Source organism: Hordeum vulgare, chromosome 2H (genome assembly GCF_904849725.1).
Source record: "Hordeum vulgare subsp. vulgare chromosome 2H, MorexV3_pseudomolecules_assembly, whole genome shotgun sequence".
Classification (NCBI taxonomy): Eukaryota; Viridiplantae; Streptophyta; class Magnoliopsida; order Poales; family Poaceae; genus Hordeum; species Hordeum vulgare.
In genome coordinates, this window is record NC_058519.1 from 24,168,805 (window position 1) to 24,175,255 (window position 6,451).

Here is a 6,451-nt window from a genome sequence, read left to right on the forward strand (position 1 = left end):
AGTAAAGAGACTTGCCGGTAAACGAGATTGAAATAGGTATGCGGATACTGACGATCGAATCTCGGGCAAGTAACATACCGAAGGACAAAGGGAATGACATACGGGATTATATGAATCCTTGGCACTGAGGTTCAAACGAGAAGATCTTCGTAGAATATGTAGGATCCAATATGGGCATCCAGGTCCCGCTATTGGATATTGACCGAGGAGTCACTCGGGTCATGTCTACATAGTTCTCGAACCCGCAGGGTCTGCACACTTAAGGTTCGACGTTGTTTTATGCGTATTTGAGTTATATGGTTGGTTACCGAGTGTTGTTCGGAGTCCCTGATGAGATCACGGACGTCACGAGGGTTCCCGGAATGGTCCGGAAACGAAGATTGATATATAGGATGACCTCATTTGATTACCGGAAGGTTTTCGGAGTTACCGGGAATGTACCAATGGGTTCGAGATGTTCACCGGGGGGGGGGGGGGGGTGGCAGCCCACCTTGGGGAAGCCCATAGGCCTTGGGGTGGCGCACCAGCCCTTGGTGGGCTGGTGGGACAGCCCAAGAAGGCCCTATGCGCCATAGATAGAAAATCAAAGAGAAAAGAAAAAAAAAAGAGGTGGGAAGGAAGAGAAGGACTCCACCTTCCAATCCTAGTTGGACTAGGATTGGAGGAGGACTCCTCCTCCCCTTGGTGGCGCAGACCTTGGGGCTCCTTGAGCCTCAAGGCAAGCCTCCCCTCCCCTCCTCCTATATATATGGAGCTATTAGGGCTGATTTGAGACAACTATTGCCACGACAGCCCGACCACATACCTCCACGGTTTTTCCTCTAGATCGCGTTTCTGCGGAGCTCGGGCGGAGCCTTGCTGAGATTAGATCACCACCAACATCCGGAGCACCGTCACGCTGCCGGAGAACTCATCTACCTCTCCGTCTCTCTTGCTGGATCAAGAAGGACGAGATCATCGTCGAGCTGTACGTGTGTTGAACGCGGAGGTGCCGTCCGTTCGGCACTAGATCAGAGCGGATCGTGGGACGGATCGCGGGACGGTTCGTGGGACGGTTCGCGGGGCGGATCGAGGGATGTGAGGACGTTCCACTACATCAACCGCGTTTCTTAACGCTTCTGTTGTACGATCTACAAGGGTACGTAGATCGGAAATCCCCTCTCGTAGATGGACATCACCATGATAGGTCTTCGTGCGCGTAGGAAAATTTTTGTTTCCCATGCTACGTTCTCCAACAGACACATGCTCCAACTATACTTGGGTTTCATTAGGACACAGTGAAACTGATAGTCATCACTACGATTATCATACAAAAGGAAGCATGAATTCTAATACATACCCAACAACTCCCTCATGGTTCACTCGCAAAAAAAAAATCCCTCGTGGTTGTCCGATGTTGTCCACGGTTCTTTGTTCATGACACCAGTCCATTGTAATTCTTTTGCATGTACAATGCCAAAAACAATTATATTAAGAATCACAGCATGCTATCGTAGCAACCTTCTTCAACCCGTTGGTCCTCTTCAAAAAGTTCAGGGTTCTGTTGGGTTAGTCAAAGAAATATGTACGGTTTGTTTCAGGTCGACTGAATGGTCTTTTGTGTATCTCGACTGTCCAAAAGGAAGTCTTCATCATTCCACCCTCAAAAAAGATACGTAGAATTCTTCATCATGCGTGCAAGTAGTAAGAAATGCATTAGCACAAAAACTGAAACTGTTTATAAAGAAAACTGTACACAAAGCCATACTTTCTGCGAAGAACCGTTGAGCATGTGAATGGATATCAGTTTTGTGTATCTGGACTTTCCCAAAGGAAGTCTTCATCATTCCCTGAAAAAGAATACGTAGAATTCTTCATCATGCGTGCAAGTAGCCAGAAATGTATTAACACAAAACTGAAACTGTTTATAAAGAAAACTTTTTGTAAAGAACTGCAAGATCGTGAATGAATCATTTGAAAATCAAAGAACAGATTAAAAAATTCCGTCGCCGGGACTTGAACCCGGGTCTCTCGGGTGAGAGCCGAGTATCCTAACCACCTAGACTACGACGGATATGTGATTTTCTGAGCAAACAATTTATATTAGTGCGCATATCTGTGATGATCTGTTCTGTCCGAAGGATTAAATTCGTCGCACTTTGTTGAGGAAATATCCTGGTCATTTTCGTGTACTCAAGAGAATCAACAATTTACCACTCCACTTGCAAGAGAAGGGTCAACGTAAAAACCCTAATTGTCCTACTGAAATCCACTAGGCTCTGTAGGAAGTCACACATGTCTCAGGAGGCGTATGCGTTTAATCTGGGCAATGTGAGGATGGTTTTGTTTTCGCGTTGACTTCATGATCCGGGCAATCATAACTTTTTCATGACACTTGGGTCACACTCATCTCAGGATTCAATTCATTGGGGGTTTTATTTATTTGTTACTAATCCTGATGCCATCAGTAAGTGTTGTGATTTGGATTCTCAAAAAAAATTTTGGAAAAGGAGGAAACGAGCCCCCGGCCTCTGCATGAATTCTCAATGTTGGATGTCCAGTTGAAGAGATTATTTGGGAGTGAGGATATAAATTATACAGTATGGTTTTTATTTTACAGATATTTTGTATGGTATGTCTCTGATAAGCCAAATGTTGACTGTGGGCGTGCAATAAGAATAGGGACCACTCTACAAGTTTCATGTATAGTGCTATAATCTTTCGTTTGGCTAAACTGTGAAAAATAATATCAAAATCCATTTTTGAAGATATGAGTTTTTGTGTGGCAAGCATTGCATGATCCCTACGGGGTCACAAAACTTGACTAGCCAAGGCCCCTCAGATAGCTTGTGCCCCTTATGTATTGCCATTGGATCAATTGATTTCTGTTATTTCAGTGCCCAATGGCCATCCTTTTTGAGGGGTGTGGCTAGGGAGTGGATTAGGTGCAATGGGAGATAGTGTATTTATTATATTTGGATAGGGGTGACGGCAACTTGATGACCACTTTGAAATACATACATGTAATGACTATTAATGTGTTGTGTAAATAAATGTTTACCAAACCGCTTGTGATTTACCTACCTAAATAAATTTTATGATTTTGTTTTGTTGGTAGGCACTTATTGGTTTCCTAAACTGTAAAATCTACGAAATATATGAAAAGAAAAACATATAGAGAGAAAGTACCTAAGGTTGGACAAAGGAATGGGCGGACCATAGAATCTTACATTCTTTTTAAGTAGGAGAGATAAAAAGTATAAAGATCAGGCTTTTAAATTTGTGAAACCCCGATGAAGGTAAAATCACTTGAAAGTACATTAGAACATCTCCAATAGAAGATGTAGATGCAAAAATAACTACCTTTTGTATCCTCGAGGCCCAAAAACGCTGCTTCAACAAATGATGTAGATGCAAAAAAATCACATCTCACCTCTCAGAGATGTATCCTATACCACTTCACGGTGCAAACTTACATCTCCAACTCTAGCATATTAAAATTAACTAAAGTCAAACTTTATTAAGTTTAACCATGTTTATTGTAAAAAATATAAACATTTATCATAACAAATAAATACCATTAGATACATTATTGAATGTACTTTCGCATTATATAGATTTCTGACGATAAACGTTTATATTTTTTTGCTATAAACTTGAAAAAATTTACGGGGCTTGACTTTGACCAAAGCTAATATGTGCGGTAAACAAAAACAGAGGGAGTACTGTATATGTTCCGAATTCCGATCACAACATGTAAAATCTTAAGAAGTGTTGGCTACAGTCACTCATCAATTGCAGGTAGGAATGATTTGGCAAAACTGAGTCGCATTGTTTTGACCGGATTTGTTTTTGGATGATAGATAATTTAATGTGTGAGGTTCGCTTCAAATTTTGTACAGTTTAAACATCTGAGCAGTTCACAGCAAAAAAGACAATTTCGGGGTCTAAAAGAGTTCACTTACACACATTGTTTTGACCGGATTTGTTTTTTTTTTGGTCGAGACCTACTCAGATGTTCAAATGATACAAAAATTAAAACGGACCTCACGCACCAAATTATCCATCACCCAAAAATAATTTAGAATTTTTCAAATTCTTAAGTATTTGTTTTGACTTTTTTTACTAAACAGGTGTAGATGAGCTCAACACCGGAACCCGCACTAAAAACTGTGATGCATTATAGAGTGTGTCCCTATCTATAAATATAAAGAGGATTGTCGGGTCCGGAAGAGCTCGGAGGCTCATTAGTAGAAAACACGTCTTTGGTTCTAGTTAGATCAGAGCAATAGTCCCGGTCACATGGAACCGAGACTAATGTGAGCATCAATCCCGGTTCGAGTGGCCAGGAAGCAGGCCGGGGCTCGGCAGGCATCAATCCCGGTTCGTATGGGACCACTAGTCACTAGTAGAAAACATGGCTTTGGTCCTGGGCAGATTAGAGCATTAGTCTTAGTCGTGTTTTGAACCGGAACTAATGGGAGCACGAGTCTCGGTTCGAGTGGCTAGAATGTCGGTCGGGCCTCGCCAGACATCAATCCCAGTTTAATTTGGACGTTTAGTCCCGGTTCCAGACACCAACCGAGACTAAAGGGGTTGCTGCCCTTTAGTCCCGGTTGGGGTGTGGAACCGGGACTAAAGGATGGGCCTTTAGTCCCGGTTTTAGACACAAACAAGGACTAAAGTTGGTCCATGTGTAACAATATTTCCATCAACTATATATGGATATATAGATTCAGGAGAATCATATAACCGGAAGTCTACAATTGTCGACGTACATTTCTTAACTAGATTGCAAAACCTTTCACATGATTCAGGACCATGGTATCCAAATACCATGGTCATGGCAAAGTGTGAACGATACTCGGACTGAACTCAAGCAAAGTGTATAATCTAGGTAGAAATAATCTTGCTGAATAACGGGAAGGTATTCATAAGCAATACCTACACCAGTTTTCTTCTGGAAACAGAATTAAGAACAACAAGGTGGTGAAACTTAGAGCAAGTATTGTAGCATAAGGGTTCACGCATATACTCAACTATTCTCCACATGTGGAATCTCTTTCCGATAAATTATAACACTGACAGTGCAAAATCATCTATCTCTGCAGTTGATAGATGTGGTGATCACATATCCATGTGGATCACTAGATTCAGACATATATGATTGATTCTGATGGAATCTCACTTGTGAATCAAAATGCAAAATGCAACATACATTGCGTAAAAATTAGTAAGTCACCATACGACTTATTGTTGTCGGTACATATGATACAACCGATGTAGTGAGTTCCTTATGCATAAGGATTACTCCTACAATGATAATTATCCATGTTTGTGTGTCTGCAATGGCACACATGTAATCATCTAAATGACGGAGTTCACAAAGAAGGATTTGGGTAAACCAAAATACCGCTCGTTACTACAACTTGAGAACCTTCATTCATACATTATGGTACACTATGTTGTTTATATCCAAAATATATTGGTCAAATTTGGTGACTTGACATGAAGGGTGAACATGAGAAAGTGATTACTTGGTCAAATTTGATGACTTACATGAAGGGTGGACATGAGGTGTTCAGCCCTCAGAATATTTATGTTGATATCTATAACCTGTTCTTACGATCACTATTTACCTAATGATGCATGACCATATAAATACTTGACCATTGCACTTATAAAACTTGCTTTCTGCAAAGGCTGCATTATACTTCATATTTCATTTGATTGCATAATCCGTATCATGAGCTGTTTGCGAGTACATTCAAAAGTACTAATTGACTTGCCACTGGTTATTTTATTAACCAGACGTGAAGGAACCAAAATATGAAGAAGAATTCATCGTCGGAAACGGACACGCGAACTAGGATGCTTCCCTTTCAGAATGCATGTTGATTAAGGCTGATGGCGCAGGTTCACGTTTACTACCAAGATTTCCGCTAGTAGTTGAGTTGGTGTGATTGGCCTTCGTGACCCTATTTATGTAAGACTTGACCATAATGGTCATTATTTGTATCAGACATTAATCATTAATGTAAGACTCTTGTTATTCAGTATATGTGTGTTCAGTGAGCATTGATATCTGGGATCACTGTACACGTTCATTTGGTGATCTCGATTTGTAAGTCAGGGTCCCCATTCAGTCTCTTCTTTAGTTTCATCTATACCTTCAATTCTAGATTCTAGATAAAAGTGCACGAACATCTAGCAAATTTCATGAGATCAATAGATCGATGTATTCTTCTTCCCATTATCAAAAATTGCATTCATCCTACACACAATATTAAGCAAATATAAGCTACTGAAATTGCATCAAGCAAAGAGCAAATGGCTGAACAAAAATCATACCCCGTCGCTTTTGCATTTCACGAACGCCCAACCGGGATGTTCTGACATCCAAAAAACGCGTCAGACGACCTGCAGCGAGAAGTTGTCATACTGTATGAACGACAAAGATGAGCCGGCAAGC

The 6,451-nt window shown here is 41.0% G+C and overlaps 1 non-coding gene across 1 annotated transcript; it reads right to left on the reverse strand.

Moving 5' to 3' along the window:
• Nucleotides 1–1,980: 1,980 nt before the first annotated feature.
• Nucleotides 1,981–2,053, reverse strand: TRNAE-CUC. Its single transcript has one exon. It is a non-coding gene; the product is annotated as a tRNA-Glu (tRNA).
• Nucleotides 2,054–6,451: the final 4,398 nt, after the last annotated feature.